The following is a 10,181-nucleotide window of genomic DNA, read 5'->3' on the forward strand; positions in this document are numbered from 1 at the left end:
CGGGAACTCCTCGCTCGCTCCCCCCTCCCAGCGCGCGCGCCGCGCTCCTCCCCCTCCCCCCTCCGAGCCGGGCCGAGCCGGCTGCTGCTCCAGGCCCACGCACCCGCCCGCCTCGAACCTCCCCGCTCACACACACATACATAGCACCCCCCACACGCGTGGGATGCGCGCGCCGCGTCACGCACCGAATCTTTTTTTCCCCCAGTGTTGGAACTGGCGGTTCGGGCGGGAAAGGGGAAGGATTTCAAAAAAAAAAAAAAAAAAAAAAAAAATTCAACTGACAAAATGGCGACGGGACGAACCTGTTGCTATGGAAACTGTCAATCACACCGCCCAGCGCCCCGCCCCTGACTCCGTTCTATGCTAGGAGGGGAGGGCAGACCGCGCTGACGTAGAAGGGAGGGAACGGGGTGAAGGCGGGGCTTGGTCGCCTTGGTAACTACTGGTGCTCCCTCGCAGTTCTCCCCCCTCCTTGGCCCAGGTGTCACGTGGTGCTATAACTTTGGCGGGCGCTGGGCGGGTGCTGCAGGCCGCTGGGAGTTAGGGGTGGGTAGAGGAGACCTCCAGTCACGCGCGGCCCGCGGCGGGGTGGGTGCAGTGGCGCTGAAGTAGGCTGGGCTGCAGTGCGAACACACACTTGTACACTCCCACACCGTCACAAGTACACACATTCTCATGCACACTGTCATGTACTCTCCTATAGTCACACTCACAGTCACGTGCACACACACACTCAGCTGTCCTGGCCCCCGCCCCCCCCCCCACACATACACACCCTCTCATGCTTTCACTGTAATGCAATGCTTACATGCACACTTGCTGTCACACAGGCTCACATGCTCTCACAGTCATGCACATGCGCACTCTCACACCCTCACACATGCTCACACACATGCTGTCTCACGCATGGCAGGAGGAGTGAGGGGCTGTGTTCTCGAGGCTGCTTATCCACAGCATGGTAGCCCCCAAAAGCCTCTTTGTGTAGGCAGGTCCTTGCCATGCTGGGGATGAGGAGCTTGGGCTCACCTCTGGACACACAGGGCCTTGAGCTGAGAAGGGGCTGAACGCCTTGGGGTGGGGTGGGGTGGGGTGGAGCAGGGGCTGTGGTTTGGGGGGGCAGTTTTTCTTAGATTGAAGGGACATTGGAAGATCATCAGGACCTGCACCAAGCAGGAAAGGTAACTGGGGGTCAGGTGAGCCCAGCAAGGTGACTGTCTAGTCTCCTCTTGAAGATTTCCAGGGTAGATGATTGCACCACCTCTGGAGGGAGCTTATTCCACAGTATAGACACCCTGACTGGGAAGAAGTTTTTCCTAATAATCCTAAAATTTCCTCACTGGAAGGAGGAGGCGTCTAAGCTGGGGAGTTTTCACAGAGTTGATGGGCCTGGGAGGATGAAGTAGGATGGAGAAAGCTTGGCTAGATGAAGGAGGTGGCTGAGGCATAGGAAGAGTGAGAGGAGAAGAAGGTGTTAGTCTGGCGAAAATCGGGCGGCAATGGCCCTTCACTGGGGAAAACCAGAGGAAGCAGCAAAGCTAGGGGAAATGGGCATGGATAGGAGTCACGGGTTGAAAAGGTGAACGATACCAGCAGAGAGTGTGGGAAGATCTACGCAGCAGAAGTGGAGGTTTCTGCTACTACTGCGGAACCTTGTGTGTCCAGGAGTTCTGCCGGCAAGACTTGATAGCATAGATTAGGTGCATGTATAAGACAGGCAGGTAAGAGGTAGATGGAAGGTATCTGCAGGGGGAGAGGTAAAAAGAAGGCTGGGGACATTGACTGGGGTGTGCCAGTGTTCCTGCTGGGATGAAAGGTCCCTGGCTAGAGAGTTTTGCCCCTACGCTTAGGGTCAGACCAGTCACCAAATTTGGGGTCAGGAAGGAATTTTACCCTGTGGTAAGATTGTAGGGGTTTTTCTCTCTGCCTGTTGGGGGGAGGGGCCCTCTTCCTAGGATCTCTTGAGCATATTTTGACATCATCATTCACAGAAGCAGGGCATTGGCTGTCATTGTTCCCCTGCTTTATCTGTGGCAGGTTAGGGTGTTAGGTCTGTGCTGTATCAGAGTTGATAGCAGTCTTATGTAGAGTTTAGATTATGGATTGTATAGGATGGTTTGACATGGGATGATTCCGTCTTAGGCAGGGGGTTGGACTAGATGACCCCTGAAGGTCGCTTCCAGCCCAACGTTTCTATGATTTCTATGATTCTTTTCTATGTCACTGGGAGAAAACAGGTGTCAACACTGGGAACTTACTGAATTTGTCTGTTCTGCTTTTTACTGCAGGGTTTCACATTTTCTCATTAGGAAGTGAGGGTACCAAGACAGAGCAAGAATCCTTTTCTTACCCCTACAAGGCTTTTGGTGTGGGATATGCTTTCAAGAGTCCAAGTTTCACACTTGGAGAACCTGATTAAGTTGTGGGGAAGGAAAGGGAAAGGAATGTACGCATGTATACACACTTGTTCATGTCTGTACCTCTACTTTTAGGCACCAGTGGGAATTGGGGGAGGCTCTGTTCCCCCGGGGCACCACATGGGGTTACTAGAAATAATGTCCACAAATTGTTAGACAGCAGGTTCAGGCTGGGCATCAGGAGACATTACTTTACAGTTAGGGCTGCCAGGCTCTGGAATGGGCTCCCAGGTGATGTGGTGCTCTCTCCTATCTTGGGGGTCTTCAAGAGGAGGCTGGACAGATATTTGGCTGGGGTGATATGATCCCTGCACCCATTCCTGCCCGGGGCAGGGGGTCGGATGTGAAAATCTGTTTAGGTCCCTTCCAGCCCTAAGTACTATGATACTATGATCCACCATTAGTGACCTACTATAAGAAAAAAAGGAGAAAAAGCAGAATGCATGAAAGAAAAAATGGAATGAAAGCGAGAGAAATGGAATAAGTTATATTTCTAAAATATATTGAATGGAATGGCAATATATATAAATATATGCAGTATATAATAAAATACACAGCTATTTTATTCCTCTAAATTGCTGTAGATGTTGCAGCACTGCCTTTTTTCTTCACCACACCTGATAAACTTAGGTCTAGTCTGCATGGGGAAATTTGTACCACTTGAACTTAAATCAGGTTTAAAACTGATTAGGTTGCACTGGTACAACCATCTTCATGGACAATTATTTTGTTTGAGTGACATTTGAAATCAATAAGGAACAAAGTCAAAGTACACCAATCTGAACAGGAAGGGGCGGGGGATAAAAACAACTCAAACCAAAACAAGGTTGACACACTTGGGTTTGCACCCAGTTAACCAAACTGGTTTCTGTTCACACCTTAGGTTAAGCCAATACAACTTTCTTATAGACAAGCCTTAGTGCCTATGTGAGCTAGAGTACCAGTTCCCTCAGAAGTCAGATTGGGCACCTGTCTTTGGTTTTTGCAAATCTCACCCTGAGAATCCTTAGGCTAGTAAATATTGGGAGAATATTCCCTGTCCCATAATGATATATTAAGGCGCTTGTACACATGATGGTTGTCAGGGTGTACACATGACGAAAATGTCATTTGTGTGGCTTAATGGTGTCACATATTACACGTGCAACAGTTTTGGGGTTTGCATCATTGTAAACTACATCCAGATGTAGCGTAGTTTGCAACAATGCGTTCCAACTGTCAGCTCCCCTGCACACACCCCCTCCCCAACCTTGCAAAACTATTCACACACACACACACAGAGGCAGGCTCCACAGAAAAAAAGAATTGGGTCCCCAGCCACTTCTGCTTTCAGCAGGTGCCGGAAGGAGTCTGATCCTTTTTTTTTCCCCCAGTGGAGTCTGCCTGTGTCTCCCACAGGTGGGGGGGGCAGCTGCCAGCAGGCCAAGCAGTTCCACCTTAACCAAGTAGCAGACATCTTCAAGGTAAAGCATCTAACCCTCAAAAGCAGAGAACAGAAAGTGGAGGAAGGACAAGGAGAGAAATCCCAGTCTACAGCCTGTTCTCTCCCGCAGAAGGACCTATAACTTCTGTGGACATATATGTGGCTCAAGAATTGGACTCCTAAGTCATCTCAAGACCCATTAATGGGCAGTGGTAGAGATCCTCAAATAAAGGGATTGCTAACGACCAAAGGAGAGAACTGGAGAAGGAAAGAAGCCTGCTTGCTTTAGCAAGTGAGAATGCATATAAACTCTGTGTGCTAAGCCAATGGAGTATGTCACATGTGGACAAGGTTTTGGGAGGAGCCTGCGTGCGTGCGTGCGTGTGTGTGTGTGTGTGTGTGTGTGGAGTTTTGCAAGGTTGGGGTGGGGGGCAGAGGCTGCATGTACCAACAAGTTTTTAGGGAATTTTAATGGGCTTGGCTTTTACCATATTTGAGAGAAAGGTGTTTGTGTGATAGTGAGTGAGAGAGCCACTGAGTGAATTTGGGGGTTTGAGGCAAAACTGTATACTATTTTGGGAGTGGTGGGAAAGGAGTCTGAGCATTTATGAAGAGGTAAGCAGCACAAAAAGTGAGAAGGAGAAAAGAATAAAAAATTATGAATAGGGAGCAAAAAAGAGCATGGAAAGGAGTGGTATTACGCTGGGAGTTGAGTGAAACCTCATAGAAACAGGTGGACATAACAGGAGGGGGGATAGTGGGGAAAGGAAAAAAAGGGTTAACTAAAAAACAAGTTAAGGAATAAAATAGCTGAAACAATAAGAACTACTGCCCAAAACACAGAGCACATACAAGTAGCTGAGCTATGTGGGTGCAGTCCAGACTTAAGGGGGTCTGTGTATTCTTCTGGTGGAGTTGTGTGCATGAGAATGGCAGGAGAAACATCAAAGAGGCAAAAAAGATAATGCAGCAAAGAAATACAAACATCCAGATAACAATTTATAACACATCCCTGAGGAAAGGTACTGTTTTCAAGGAAACAGGAATTTGCATACCTTATTTGTAAATACGCAGGATTGCATCTAAATCACTGTAGCTCTATCTTCATTTTCTTCTCCTAACAGAAACCACCTCCACAAGATACTAAATATTGTTAATCCCCTGCTGTCAATTATGCCTTTCAATGGATTACTTTTTTTTTTTTAGACAGCCTAAAATCACAGTATGTACCACTGCTGTAATCTATTTTTCTTCTAACTGGTTTTATATTTGTAACATTGATAATATTTGAAATCCAAAAGCATATCCACACTCTTGTTGTCATACATGAAATCTATGGTAACAGGAGTGAGGTAGTGGGCAAAATAAACAGGGCCACTGAGACCACTGTCCTGTGGCATATAATGTTTCTATCAGTTATGTCTTAGGTGTGGTCAGCAAAGAAATTCCCCACTGCAAATGCACCTCTTCAATCTCCAGTTTCTCAGAATTGAGGCAATACTATCCTTAACCATTCCTTCCCTTCCAGTTTGGTCACACATGGCTTTTTAATATGAGACCCTTTGCCTGTAGTACATATTTCTGCACTGCTTGGTACTAATTTTTGTCAGTGATTGTTTTCCAATGTATTTCAGGACTAATTTTTCTTGGTGTTTGTCATTTTCCTCAGCGGACCGCTAGCCTGTTCTGTCTGACACTTTTTAAGCCCAGTCTTTATCTCCAGCCCCTTATCCCACTGCCATGTTTTTACTAGATTCACAGCACAGTTCTTGATTGTAGGCACTGACATTTGCCAAGTAGTTTTACGGTTTTCAGTTTAGCACCTCTCAGTATTATTGGTTTGTCATGTACTTTCTTTGACTTAGCAATATCCCTTCTTCCTTCCTTTATTTCAGGTATGCAATTCCGAAAGGAAAGAAAAATAACTAGCTGTAGCATTATCAATGAGGCATTAGTCTAAGATTCATGATCATGCTCATTTCATCATTTGCCATGTAGAACTGCAGTGGGGTCCACTCAAGCATGAGCATCACCAAGTTCTCTACAAGGCACATTAGGGAGACTTCTGTAAGTTTTAATCGAAGCTGCCTGCCTGCCTACTTGGAAGATTAAACCCCATGCAAGAATGGGAGGCACCAAGAGAGGGCCGGTTTTCCCCAACATAGCCCTGACTGACAAACTCCAAAAACAAGCCTATTTTCCTTTTCTACAGTTTCACATTCAAAGTGAAAAAGAGAACAGTGTATGCTCAGCAACCTGGCCTGATCATTCCTGATCCCTCTCTAAGGTTGTCATTAAAGCCCTCAACAAGAGGTGGTGGTCTCACAAGTGGATTCTATTTATATGACTGGAGCAAATTTTTGTGTTATTTTTGCATCAATGCAGATGCTCATGGCCTGAGACTCAGCACCTCGAGCACAGTGAGCCTTGGCCACAGACCTGGACAGGACTCTAAGCAGACAGTATCAGTCCCTCCTGAAGCACATACAAGCTCCAGGATGTCCTAGACAGTAGCATAATTACTTAAGTGCATGCCAAATGAGGGCCAGAGTGATAAGTATCCTGCAAAATCATGCTATCTCAAAAAGTAAATAGTAGAAATAGAGGGGTCTAAGACTGGTGATGAATAGAAAAAACATGGAATAAACTGGATTTCTAATATGGACAGTAGAATAATCAGAGGAGAAACAATAGATGTATGCAGAATAATGAAGGGTGCAGAAGACAGAATATTTTTATAACAGAAAAAAGTGGACAACTGATTCTTTAAAATTGATAAGCGTGAAACTGTTTTTTAAACAAACTGCATTGTTATACAGGGAACCCTTTGCTAAATGATATCATTGATGGCAGGCAAGAACTTATTAGGAGCCACTAAAAGGATTAGATGTTTATACTTCTAACGAGCACATTCTCCATTTCATTAACTAGACTAGGTAGATCAATAGTTTAGAAAAAGAAGTTGTAAATGCTGTAACTCCTTCAAGGCATAAACCAACTTCTAACTGATAGGAATTAAGAAGAAAGGACCCCTAGGGATAACTTATTCTGTAATTGCCTATTCCGGCATGGCTTGAATTTTGCTCTATAGTCTCTGGTAGTGAAACCTCTGTAAAAGGGAGGATACAGAGCTGTGAGAGTTGCTATTGTGCTCTGATCAGAATAACAATTCTTATCTCCTCATTGGCCAGTTTCCACTTGTTTCATCCATTGGCTCATTTGCTTTCCTTTGGCTGCAGGCACAATTTACAAGTTCATATGTTATGTTTGATGTTAAATTGATCTTAGCACTCTGGGCTCCTAGAATACTGGAGTCAACAGGTCCATCTCAGGATTTTTTCCTCTTCCCTCTCAGCCTAGCAGAGTAACCGAAGTTGATTTCATATCCCTCTACTTTGAGAATGCCTGTCCACTCAACAGAGGATACCTACCTATAGTTTGAAGTTAGAGGATTGAAAGGTTGAGAATGCCTCCAGTTCCACCCAACACTAAGCACTCAGGAACAGTTTTTTGTTGACATGAGCCAGCATTTTCCTACCTTGTTCTAGATTCTAGAAAAGTCTTCTTTCAGTATTACACGCCTGTGTTTCCCATACTCACAAATCGTATGTCCATTTCCTGGCTGAAGATTTTTCCCAGATCAGCGTCTGCACGCAGCCCAAGTCTACTATAGCATATATGAGCTGGTCCTGCCCCCAAATAAAGGGTCAATAAGCCTGTTTCCACCTACTCTCCGCCAGTTCAAGCCACACATTCAAAAATCTGCTGTATTCTGTATGCTCACCCTTCATTTTCAGGCATTTGTTTTTTCACTCTTAAACCATATGGAGGAATTAAGGAGAGTTCTCACTGCCTCTCAAGGGCCACATGTCCCAAGAACCCTCATTTAGTGACCCAATTACTGAGAAGCTGCTCAAATAAATTTTTTTCTCTTGGGCCTTTCTCTTGTCTTTGAACTCCAACCTTCTTTCAGCACCATTGCCATAGTACCCTGTTAGGAAGTAGCAGTCGTGGTTTTGAGTCATCTTCAGAGCCTCACTTATACACGAGGTTGGAACTGAAAACCAACACTGCAAATTTGCATGGGATTAGCAACCCTTTGAATCAGAAGCTCTTGGAATTGCTGGTGCCAGTGGGACTTGCTGAAGCTTACCATGCTGTCCTCCAACCTTTGCGCTGTACGCTCAACTCTTGCCTTCATTATTAATTCCTCCACGTTTACCATCTGTACAGACTCAGGCTGACACTTATGGGTACCACGTGTTGCTGGCCTCAGTTCCATAGTTCTTCCCACAAAAACAAAGTATTTTTGGTACTGGGGTCAGGGAAAGGAAGAAAGAGGAAACTTTCAAACAAAACAAAACAAAAGAAAACAAAACAAAACAAAACACAGCAGCATAGAATGGTAGGAGTAGCCTTCTTGCAAGCCTGTTCTCTTTATATGCGTTCTTTAAAGTTGGGTGCTACAGTCTCATATTCTTCCCTTAAGCTCTTAAGGGAATTCCTGCAGATTCTAATTTCCACACCTCCACAAAGTTATTGCCTCTCTTCATTTGGGAAGCTAAGACATGAAAATACAATGATTGTGCCATCCCCATCTTGTGTCCCAGAGGATCTGCACTATTCATCACACTTGCCCTCACAAACCAACTACTTTGGGTTCTACTGATTTTCAGTACCATGCTTGTAGCCTACTTGATACTATCTAATGCAAAGCTCTTACTCTATGGGAAATTCCTGAGACAGTAGATAGTAGGAAAAAAATCAGCCTTTAGCAGTTTTTGAAGCTTATCCAGTGATAAAAAAGTACAATTTCTTTACTCAATGGTTCTACAGCAGAATACAATTAATTTTGGCTGAACTGAAAACTTCTTTCCTGATGTCAGGTGGTAGCTTCTTGTCATGCCTTTGGGAAGTTTTGTCTTTGAACTTCAGACAAATGATACCTGCAGCATTTGACTGTACAAATCTGTCCAAGAAAATTCTTATAATTATATTCTTCTCCCATATCAAATAAAATTTCCTGATAGGACAAATATGCTTAGGCAAATTTTCAAGACTGCCCACCTAGAAAAGTTACCATACTTAGAACCATTTAAAACTTGAACTACTTGAAGTAGACATTTTATATCTATGCACAAAAGCAATGTAAACAGTTTCCAAGCATGCCAAATACTTGCATTTGACTTGCTTTCATCAGAACTAAGCACTGGTTTAGACTGATCTGTTTCAGACTGTCCTGTTATAATGTTAATGTAGACCTGCTAATTCTACAGGTTTCAATTTTAGATTGCAGGGGAAAAAACCCATCAGTTTACAGGTTTGTTTCTTTAAAAAAAAACCTTTTTGGTTGCTCTATCTTATTTTCCCTGCCTCTAGGAGAAACAGAGCCAGTTACAGCTAGTGTGGTGAGCAGCAGAGTGCTTCCTCTTGCCCCAGGAGCAAACAAAAATACTTTTTCACAAAAGGGAAGAAGGATACAGAAGAAGTTAGCTCTTTCCTTCTTGGAAAAACAGGTCTGTTCTTCTATCCCTTCTTTTTTCAATTCTGTCTATGCAATACCAGGTAAAATAATTACTTGATACAGGGGTGCTAAATGAATGATTAATTGATTAGACAGACAAGGTTCCCTAGGTTGTTGTGATATCTTTTATTACACTATCTGAGTAGTTGGAAAAAAGTTCTTGGCAAGCTTTTGGGCGCAATCACCCTTCTTCAGGTATAGGAAGTCAGCTGTTCTGAGCCTCTAAGGAATGAAAGAAGCTAAAAGTGTGACAGGATATCAGTGAGAATATAAATAGGTGGAAATTAGGAAAACAAAAGATAGAGCAGGGGAGGGAGGCAAAAAGTCAGGGGGGTGAAATAAAGGTGAGTAAGGGAGACTCAACAGTAGTAGTAATTCAAGGTAGAAAAGAGGCTGACTGTGAAAAAGTAAATAGCTGTAATTTAGGAAGACAAAGGGCAGAAAAGGAGGGAAGGAGAGGGGAGGAAGGTGGGAAGAGAAATGTAAGGATCAGGTCTGGCAGGTATCTGGTGAATTGCATGTCAGGCAGGTTGTAGTGTGTCATAAATCCAATGTCTGTATTGAGTCCATGATTTTTTGTATCCAGTAGATTTATGAAGTGAAGTTCGTAGGTTCATCTATGAAAGGTGTGTTGTAAATTCTCTTTGAGGATTAGAACTGAGAGATGATAGAGGGAGTGATTGTTTTGTGAGAAATGTGCCCCTACAGGTAGTTGTCTTTGATAGATTTTTGGTGTGCATTCATTCTGGTGCACAGTTGTTGTTTGGTTTGTCCTACACATTTTCTATCAGGGCATTCGGTGCACTGGAAGAGATATATA

The 10,181-nt window shown here is 44.1% G+C and overlaps 1 protein-coding gene across 2 annotated transcripts in view; it reads right to left on the minus strand.

Moving 5' to 3' along the window:
* The window catches only part of DYRK1A (dual specificity tyrosine phosphorylation regulated kinase 1A), a 170,525-nt gene extending 170,321 nt beyond the window's left edge, over positions 1-204 (minus strand). The window contains exon 1 of one of the 2 annotated variants that reach the window (XM_019524612.1): positions 186-204. The gene's annotated coding sequence lies outside the window, so the exon portion shown is untranslated. The remainder of the gene's footprint in view (positions 1-185) is intronic. The other variant, XM_019524610.1, reaches the window with a different exon arrangement.
* Positions 205-10,181: the final 9,977 nt, after the last annotated feature.

This window comes from Gavialis gangeticus, unplaced genomic scaffold (genome assembly GCF_001723915.1).
Source record: "Gavialis gangeticus isolate Ggan-Ray unplaced genomic scaffold, GavGan_comp1, whole genome shotgun sequence".
In the NCBI taxonomy this organism is placed as follows: Eukaryota; Metazoa; Chordata; order Crocodylia; family Gavialidae; genus Gavialis; species Gavialis gangeticus.